Source organism: Spinacia oleracea, chromosome 3 (assembly GCF_020520425.1).
Source record: "Spinacia oleracea cultivar Varoflay chromosome 3, BTI_SOV_V1, whole genome shotgun sequence".
Lineage (NCBI taxonomy): Eukaryota > Viridiplantae > Streptophyta > Magnoliopsida > Caryophyllales > Amaranthaceae > Spinacia > Spinacia oleracea.
The window spans coordinates 155,719,153-155,730,070 of record NC_079489.1 but is presented as its reverse complement, the minus strand read 5'-3'; the positions used below and the strand labels follow the sequence as shown (position 1 = coordinate 155,730,070).

General features: G+C 36.8%; 1 long non-coding RNA gene across 1 annotated transcript; it reads left to right on the top strand.

Annotated features, from left to right (window-relative positions):
• The first annotated feature begins 223 nt into the window (after positions 1–223).
• On the top strand, positions 224–2,019 carry LOC130470589 (uncharacterized). Its single transcript, XR_008931287.1, has 2 exons — positions 224–581; positions 674–2,019. It is a non-coding gene; the product is annotated as an uncharacterized lncRNA (long non-coding RNA).
• Positions 2,020–10,918: the final 8,899 nt, after the last annotated feature.

Here is a 10,918-nt window from a genome sequence, read left to right as displayed (position 1 = left end):
TTCTTTAGCCGACGACGCTAATGGTCTTTATTTTTCTCTAAGACGCGTATCTTGTTTAGCCCGTTTGAGCTCAAGGACAGTATAACTTATCAGTTTGGAAAATAAAACAAAAGCAGTTATGGGTCAATCAAGTCATGATTACTCAAATTTGCTTATTTATTCACAAAATCCTCCTACTTATCTATTTTTATTTCGTATAACCTTCAACTATTGTTTATTTGCAACTTAGTCCCTTCCACCCCTATAAATACCATCATCTTTTCTCACTTAAAGGAGGCCCAACGCCCATCATTCTAAGCTCTCTAAAAAAAAAAGCTCTCATTCACTCACTTGCTTTTTAAGTTTCTCTAAAAAATCAGTAAGAAAAAAAAATAGTTTCATTCAAGTCAAAAAATAGTTTTAGTTAAAGTAAAATAAAAAAAAAAATCAAAAAAACAAGTTTTTAGTTTAATTAATATCAATATTCAGAAAATCAAAAAAGAAGTTATTCAATTTTCTTGGACAATTCACTTTGCAGTCACTTTTTTATTTCGATTGATCATTTGGACTAATCTCTCAAACATTGCTAGTCAGAGCCAAAGGTAATATTCTTGTTCCTTTTATTTTTGTGAATTCCAATTATTTTTCATACATTACTAACCTTTTTTCTTATGTGTGCTCTATAACCTGTTAGGGCACTATACGTGCCGGTTACCTAATTTGGAAACCAACTAGAATTTGACCGACCACGGGTGAGACTCGAGGGTGAGTGTATGTGAAGTTTTTTTTTTTTTTTTACGTATGTTGATCACCAAAAAATGTTTTTATCAAAACAAAATTAAAGTGAGAAGGTGCATAAGAAAATTCGACAGAAAGATGGTGGAACTTTAGTACTAGCCAATTTCTTCATTTTCTTTTTTTGTCAAATTTTATTGGTAACTATATAAAATATATTCACTTTTCAAAATTCATAAAAGAAATTCTTTACAGAAGCTTGAAGTATTTAGAAGACCACGACATTTGGAATTTTTCAAAAACAAGTTTTAGAAAAATCACAATAAATCCTAAACTTCAGACTAGCAAAACTATCTTTTTCAGGTTCCGATTTCTTCTTTGGTGAAATTCGAGTAGGTTAACTTATTATTTTCTAAAATCTCAAAGAATATCATAGAAGGACAAAATCCTAAGCTTTCTAAATTGACCTCTCCCACCTCCACACGATTTTTATTCAATTTTATAGAATATTTTCAAAAACAGAAATCTAGGAAGACAGTTTCTTAAAAATGACAATTTCAAATAAATAAGTTTTATTTTATTAAAAATATTAAATAAACTTTAAAATCTGAGCTTTTTATACACATGACTCCAAAATGTTTCTAAAGTCTATTTTAAAAATAAAAACGTGATTTTGTTTTCAAATAATTAATTTATAATTTAATTTCACTTCAAGGTCTAAAAAAGGAGCAGCTTTAATGAAAAATTATTTATAAATTATCTACTTCTGAGTTTGAAACCCTTTTTTAACACGTTAAAGAAAACACTTAGATCTTTCCAAGAAGGTATCAAACGCTCAAATCCGAGTTCGGGAGGTCTTGGTATTAAATTTAAAGTTCAACGAGATGTAATTTTCTCAACATTTTTTAAAAAAAAGAAAATTAGTTTTCTCTTATAAAATCCGATTTACCCAAAATAAATTCCTATTTTTCCTAGATAACAGATTTTGTAAGTATACATACTCCAAACCATTTACCACTTCGTTATACTTACCTAAAATTAATTTAGGTTAAGTTAAGTAAAGTGGAAAATTCTAAAATAAACCCAAATATAAGTTTTGTTTACTTAGGTCGCTACTTTCCAAACATCCAAGGCGAAGAAATATGAAGACTAGTCAAGGAAACACAGTTCAAGGCGAAGGAATCAAGACTTGAAGCTGCTCATTAGATATGAATTCTGATTATTGTAATATTTTGTATTTATGGCACTTGTAAACTAAAGTTCCACCACCAAAGTAATAAAACAACAAAAAAGTTATCTTATGCACACTTCCTAATAATAAATTATTCGAGTGTTTTTTTTTTATTAAATTGGTTAAATCACTTTGCATGCTTGATCCATATATCATTTCACATTTGCATGAGATAAACCTAGTGACTTATGGTTTATGACCTTGAATTGAATAAACGGGTCAAATTGGAAATTTAGTCATATAGGATTGTGAAGTGATTCACCCACTTATAAAACCTATTATCATCAAATTTTGTTACCTATAATGAATCACTCTCAGTCTAGTATGACATGATTTCTATTATGAAACTATTATTCAATTTTAGGCCATATCAGGTGTCCCAACTTATATGGTCAATTTCATAAACCCCAAACACATTACCTCAAAATCCACTCAGATAGCACATTACTATCCATCCTCAAAAGAGTGAAGTTCAACCCAAAATAAACAAGTCACAAAGTACAAAACAACTTTCTTTTCAGAAACAAGTCAATCCAAAAGTCATCAATCGGGACGCATTTTATCGTTAAGATGTCTTTCACAGAAGACTTTTATGGTGTCACTAATCGGGGTGATTTCCACAACCTTAATGGAGCGATTTGATTCCCAAAAGCAAGTCAGTTAAAGACCTATTGCCAACCTTGTTATGAGTTATTCAAAACTCTATTTCCCTTCACCCATTGGAATTGACCACATAGGAAGGGACACCTGTCAGAACTACGTAGGGTTTTGATCCGGGAGTGGATTCAAATCCCACAATGAACGGCACGTAGGGCAACTTTAATGCTCAAACCCACCATACATCACCAGATTTATCTCATCATATATTATATCATATTGCATCCGAGTGTGTTTGACTACTTGTAAATTATGTGACATTATGCATTAAGTTAATAACATCGTGAATGATCATAACCAATTATTGTAAGAAAAATAGGGACAACATATTAGTAGGAGCCTGTTTTAGAACAGAGGGAGAGACGAGTTCTAGACGTTCGATCTTCCTAACTTATACCCCGGACCTTAATCTTTGATTTCAAAAGACCAGATCTCATAGGAAAAAAGCCTTTTATTTTATGGAGCTATCATTGTTTTCGGAAATTTATTTTTTATTAAATAATTATTTTTCCCCTGAAAATGATGATTTCAAAAATCCGGTCCCTATCGGATAAAATAGGGTGGCGACTCCAAACTTTTAAACATTACAAGCCCAACAGTTGGCTTATGTGGGATTCTGACCGTAATCTAGGACAGTCGAGAGTCGGGTCCCACAGGCTGGCGACTCCACTGGGGATTTTTATTTTTATTTTAATAATAAACTTTGAGGTATAGACCCAAAAATATGTTTTACCCTTTTAGGAAACAAACAACTATCCCAATTGGTTATGATCATTCACGTGAAATGTTTAAATTTTTGTATGAATCATGTTTATGTGAAATTACGTGTGTTTGGGTTTGCTTATGTGAAATTCGGTCCGCACACACGCACTGGTACTATCATAACCTAGGCTCTGACCTGCTAATTTGCGGGGTTCAGGGAGTTTAGACAATTATAATGAATTTAAGGACGTAAACCTGTATCCGAGCGTTACTTACAACCGGCTATGCAGGACCGTCCAACCCCGTATGGGGCCACTCGAACAATTATTTCCTTAATTGAACAAACCCTTGTAGTTAACGTGTTAGGACACATGGACCAACGCATGCTTGCTTTTTATTTATGTTGTTAATTGTCTGTCCTGACTAATTTAATTCACGTGCTTTTTTTTTCTCTTTATATATTCGCGATGACGTTTCCTTTTAACCTTTTTCTTCTTTCGCTCTTTAAAATTTTGGTTTGTAATATCTTCAAAAAAAAAAAAAAACTTTTTCCTAGTCTAATTGATCACGTTTTATTGTCAAAACCATTTTCGACTTTTCATAAAGAAATTTCCCTTCAAAAACAAAAGCGAACAAAGAATTTCTCACAATGTTGCGATTAATTCTTAATCACTATTCAAAAATTTCTCATGAACCAGGTCAAAGATCAATGCCAAAATTTAGCTAACTTCATAAACATAAAATCTCCATAAAACGCGAATGATTCTAATGCTCCAAAATCAAATCGCATCTTTCTAAAGAATTTTTGTTTACAGAATGACTCTTTTTTTTTAAAAACCCGATTTTTCCAAAAACTTATACTTCGCTTTACTGCTGACCAATTTTTTTATGATGATTTTCAAAAGAGAAACCCTTTTTCTCAAAATGGACTTATAATATCACCAAGATACTTTTCTATTTCCCGCCATTTTTTTACTTCATTTTATTGAACTCCCGATATCAATACTAATATCATTCTTGTTTGAAATGATAGGTACTTCACTTATACTTAATCAAGTCCTTAAAACAATATGAGTTGCGCAAAGCCAAGATACGAAGCTGGAAGTAAGAAGGGTCGCCGGAGGTCAATAAGTCAGATTTACTCCGAAAAGAGTGAACCTTTAGCTGTTATATACCACCGGCTGAAGTTGCAAGGATTCCTTGTGAAGGAAATAATGCCCTTGGTCCAAGTATGCATTCTATGTTAAGTCTAATAAATGCGGTTCAGTATTAATTAACAAGTTAATAATTCAGTGAGATCAAGTGAGCTGAATGCCTAGCTAGAGGCCGCTTCAGTTCAAGTGGAATTAATGATATTAATCCACAGCTTACTCTTGACTGAACCCGTAGGGTCACACAAATAGTACGTAAACGGATCAAGTATCTAATGGCATTAGATACTCTATCTATGAATATTCGGAACCGACGGATCTTGGTTTCAGTGGGAGCTAAGATCGTCACAGGCAAGAAGTGAATACTCCGGAAACGATGATATTGCCGGAAACGGAAATATGGATCGTATCGGAAATATAAATATTATCCAAGTCGTAGATGTTGCCGGAAACGGAAACATGGTACGTATCGGAAAATATTATCGGAAATGGAAATATTGCCAGAATCGGAAATATTGCCGGAAACGGAAATATTGTCAGAATCGGAAATATTACCGGAATCGGAAAATAATTCCGGAAACGGAAATATTAAATATTTGTTCGAAACGGAAATTAATTCCGGAATCGGAAATATTAAATATTGTTCGTATCGGAAATGAATTCCGGAATCGGAAATTTAATCGGAAGCGCATCGTACGAATAAGCATCGGACGAGGCCTGCCGGACGAGGCCCAGCACGAAGCCAGGCCATCGCCCAGCAAGCCAAGCGCGCCGCACAAACAGCAAGGCCAGGCCCAGCAGGCTGCGCGCAGCGCGCAGTGCGCACAGCGCGCACAGCGCGCGCAGCGCACAGCGCACACAGCGCGCGCAGCGCACAGCGCGCACAGCGCGCGCAGCGCGCAGCGCGCGCGGGCGCTGAGTGGGCTGCTGCTCGCGCGCACGCATGAGGCCCATCGTGGCTGTCGTGCGTGTGTGTGTGCAAGTGTTTGTGTTCGTGCACGTTTCCTAAAACATGCAGAGTTCGGTTAATGATTAAATTCCTAATTCTATTTGATAAATTAATTAAATTAGAGTTCTTGTAAGATTCTAGGTTTGATTAATTTGTATCTGAATAGGATTACGATTCCCTTTCCATACCGCTATAAATATGAGGCTAGGGCTCACAATTTATAACACAAGTTTCAAAGTATTCAAAGTGAGTTTTTGAGAGAAAATTCAAACACACATCTTGCTCAAATTGCCGAAATTTTCTAGTACCTTAAGGGCGATTCTAGTTGGTCAATCTTAAGGCGGATCCGGACGTGCTGTGGACTATCTACGGAGGGACGACACTTGGAGTCCTAAAGACTTGTTCTTGTTCGGTTCGGGCGCAGCTAGGGAAGGCACGCAACAAAGAGTATGCATCTAATCTATGCTAAATGATTATGTGTAAATAATATGTTTTCCTGGGTTTATGGTTTTTCCGCATGATTTATGAATTGTCATATGTATCATAACCTAACAGTGGTATCACGAGCCCCTTATTATTTTCATAATCTAAATTGCATGAACATGGTTAAATATTACAAATTTGCAAGAATTAAAAGGGGTGATTAATTTTCGTAATTGTTAATTAATTGCAAATTGCGTTTATTTAATTATACGTACGCAGTTTTTCGGCAGTTTCTTTGTTACTCATCCAAATCGAGTGATTTTTGTGTCAATTCCGCATGTAAAAGGCATTCTAAAATTTTGACAAAATTAGTATTTTTCTGCCGAACCCAGAATTCTCAAATTCGAAGCCTAACTATGACTTTTCGAAAGTTTTAGTTTTTCGAATGCAAAATTTCGTAAATTTAAGATGTTAAATTAAATATTTGCGATTCTTGTTGATAAATCTTGAATTTTTGATTGACCTACTGCATATGTTTAACAAGTTTGAATGCCTAGTCTTGTTAATTATGCAATCTAATTTGTAATTATGATTAATTTGTTGAAAATTAGAATAATTTAGAATTAATTTGATTTTCATAATTAATTGTAATTTAATTAAAAACCTATGATTAAAAACCACCATAAAAAATTGTAAATTTACGATAAATTTTAAATTTTTATGACCTAGACTTGAATCCATAACAATCGGAAATCAATTGGATAATAAATTTTCGATTTTTCGCCCTAAAATTATGAAATTAATATTATTTATTAATTTGTCATTAATTTTAAATATAAATTTTAAATTTTTATGCGATTCGTTCATAAAACTTGCACGCACGAAGCAATGGACGCTTCGTGTTACCCTTAAGGGGTGTTGTATAATGCGGGCATGCGACGACGAGCAAGGGAGCTCGTCGCCCGTGCGGCACGAATGCAATGAGCAAGGGCGTAGTGCACGAGCACAAGGCAGCAGCCCTGCCTTGTGTCGTGTGCCACGAGCAATGAACGAATGGGCATGGGCGAAGGGCGAGCCAAGGCAGTCGCGTGTGGGCAGCAAGCGAGCTGCGGCACAACGCGCGCTGCCTCGCACAAGAGCGCGCAGCCTCGCGCGCAGCGAGCGCAAGCTCGCGTGCCACGAGCGCTGCGCCCAGCATTACTCGCGCGCACAGCGCGCGATGTCGCCCGCCCAGCGAGCGATGTCGCGCCCCAGCGAGCGATGGCTCGCGCGCACAGCGCGCGATGTCGCCCGCCCAGCGAGCGATGTCGCGCCCCAGCGAGCGATGGCTCGCGCGCCCAGCGAGCGATGTCGCGCGCCCAGCGAGCGATGTCGCGCGCCCAGCGAGCGATGGCTCGCGCGCCCAGCGAGCGATGTCGCGCGCCCAACGAGCGATGTCGCGCGCGCGCACTGCGAGCGATAGCTCGCGTGCGATGAGCGCTGGCGCGCGCAGCGAGCACCAATGCGTGCGGAGGCTTGCGATAGGGAAGCAACAGCTATGCGACGAGCGCATGGGCTGCGCGCACATGGCCAGCAATGGCTGTGTGCGTACGGCCCATGGGCGTGCAACGCGTAGGGTGTTTGCGTTACGATTAGATCGTTTTGAATGTTTAATTTGAAAATTTCAGTTCACGTAATTTTAATTAATTTTAAAATTAATAATTTGAATTATTTTCTTGGATTTTAATTTTGAATATTATAATTATAATAAATGTTATTTATTCTAATTATTTTACTAAAATTAAAATCATGAGTTAATTTAAATACGACTGAAATTAAATTAAATTTTTGGATTCAATTATAAATTGATATGAGCTTTAAATTTTAATTAAATTTGTATGTTTCCGGTTAGACTAGAAATACATTTTTATGTTTAAAATTGGTAAAGCATATGAATTTATTGGTTTAAGTGGGAGCGCTTTTTAGTCATAAACTCTTGATTAGGTCTACAAATCCTTAAGGTTAAAACAACTTGATTAGAATTAATAAGGACTGAATAATTGGTAGATTATTGGTGCCCTTGATTAATTGCTGCAAATGTTTACGTGATGCATAATGTGTTTTACTAACCAGCTATGTGGGTCATTCATGATAATGAATGGGTGAATGGTATATATTGTATATGTACTGTTTTGCAGGTTATGAAGTGACTAGTATGGCCCAAATAGGATAGAAAATATGGTCTGCGTACCATTAATTTGAATGTAATTGGTCTAAAGTACCAAAGTTATTTTTCAATTCAAATATGGTCTGCGTACCATCAAATAGTTGTAATTAGTTATAGCTTATCCTATTTGAAGAAAATGGTGCCTCCCACGGAGATTTTCAAGACGGACTTTGAAGTCAAAGCTTCAAGATGAAGTCGGGCCATACTAGATCACAAATATCTTATGCATGTTTTAAGTTATTTATTGCTTTAAATATGTCTTAAAATGCATGAGATCAAAAGCTTGATTATGTTGCATGATTAAGGATTTTAGTTCACTTAAAATCTAACCAACATAGTAAGAGCCTTAAGTTCCAAACTTAAAAATTGAGTTAAAAGGTGCCATGCCAAAATATACACTTGCTTGGATATCCTTTACATCAATCTAGTAATAGTTTTCGCTCAGCGAGGTGTTACTTATTGGTCCTAAAGGGGCAAGGTACACAAATAATTGTGAGTACATGTTAGTTTTGGTGAAACTCAACGATATAAGTAAGGAGTCCTTTTATGTCGTGGCAAATTCGATAGGTTTACCTAATAAGTTCTTAGACGTACCTATCAACCAAGAATAGTTTCTAGACTATTAGCAAAAGGCTTTTGCTTACCTAAAATGTTCTAGGATTAAGTCGACAAACTGTGCTTAGTTCTTCAATGATTTTAGGATCTTGGAATCATTTTATTCACACCTGCCGGAACACATAATTTGAATAAAATGCTTAATAAACATTGAATTATGCATGTATGCTAGAATTTAAGTTTATTAAGAGAAACTGTGAATGGTTATTTATTTGTTTATTCTTTTCAATTGTAGTTTTAATATGGCAAACAACAATCAAAACATCATCATGGGTTCTGAGCTTATGGTCAAGCTGAACCTGACAAATTTTCTTGAATGGGAAGCTAAGCTAGTTGAAATAGTCAAACTCAATGGACTTGAGTATGTACTGTCACATCCCATGCCAAGCTACTATGCCAGAGACATGACCCCTGAGAGATTTTACGCCTGGGATGCGGATCTCAAAAAGGTTATGAGTCTCATGCTGAACAATATCCCTGATGATTGGGCTAAAAGGTTTGTAGCCTATGAACCTTTTACGCTCATCAAGAATCTGAGGGATATCTGTCGTGGAAGTACGGAGGACAGGGACCTGAACGTCCATGAGTTGATTGAATCAATGTCTGGTCTAAAGGTTAGTTCTCCCAACAGGTGTTATAGGATGGAGGTCCAAGAAACACATGTTCAGCTCCTTCGCACTAAACAGAGGGTAGGCGTCCCACTGAGGTTCCATGTGGATCTTATGTGTTCATATTTTGATCGCCTAAGTCTACTAGGAACACCAATAAGCGAAAGGATGGCAGTCTCTGTCTTGCTCAATTCACTACACAGTGGGTTTGGTCGCTTCAAGCAACAATACCTAAGTGAACCAAGAGAAGAAACAGTTGCAGAATTTATTCACCTTGTCAGAAAGGCTGAAATAGTACTGGACTGTGAAGCCAAAGATTTACTCAAGGCTAGAAAGAGACCATTCAAGAAAGGTGGAAAGTCCAAGGGCAATGCTAAATCAAAGCAGGACAAGTCCACATCAAGCTGTCTTTATTGTGATGGAATAGGCCATTACAAAAGAGAATGTCCAAAGCTAAAGGAAGATCAGAAGAACGGAACAGTCGTTCCATCTTCAGGTATTTTCGTTATAGACTGTATACTTGCTAATTCAACTTCTTGGGTATTAGATACAGGTTGTGGCTCACACTTATGTTCCAATCCACAGGGACTAAGAAGAAGTAGAAAGTTAAGCAAGGGTGAAGTCGACCTACGAGTGGGAAATGGAGCACGGATTGCTGCATTAGCTGTAGGAACTTACTATTTGTCGTTGCCCTCCGGGCTAGTTTTGGAACTGGAAGAATGTTTCCATGTTCCAAGTCTTACTAAAACATCATTTCAGTTTCTTGCTTAGATGCTAAGGGATTTTCCTTTATAATAAAAGACAATAGTTGTTCGTTTTATTTTAAAGAGATGTTTTATGGATCTGCTAGATTAGTCAATGGACTTTATTTATTAGATCACGACAAACAAGTATATAACATAAATACCAAAAAGGCCAAAAAGGATGATTCAGATCTCACCTATCTGTGGCATTGTCGATTAGGCCATATAAACTTGAAACGCTTAGAAAGACTTCAAAAGGAAGGAATTCTAGAACCATTTAACTTAGAGGATTATGGTAAATGCGAATCATGTTTACTTGGCAAAATGACAAAGCAACCTTTCTCTAAAGTTGGAGAAAGAGCAAATGAACTATTGGGTTTAATCCATACAGATGTATGTGGACCAATGAGTACAAATGCTAGAGGTGGTTTCAGCTACTTTATCACTTTCACTGATGACTTCAGTAGGTATGGTTATGTCTACCTAATGAAGCATAAGTCTGAATCCTTTGACAAATTCAAGGAATTTCAGAGTGAAGTAGAGAATCAATTAGGCAAGAAGATTAAGGCACTGCGGTCTGATAGAGGCGGTGAATATCTGAGCTATGAATTTGATGACATCTGAAAGAATGTGGAATTCTATCAGAATTGACTCCTCCTGGAACACCACAATGGAACGGTGTGTCAGAACGGAGGAACAGAACCTTGCTAGACATGGTCAGGTCAATGATGGGTCAGGCCGAACTTCCATTAGAATTTTGGGGACATGCACTAAATACAGCTGCACTCACTATAAATAGAGCTCCGTCTAAAGCTGTCGAAAAGACTCCATACGAATTATGGTTTGGAAAGCCTCCAAATGTGTCTTTTCTTAAGATTTGGGGATGTGAAGTATACGTCAAACGATTAATTTCAGACAA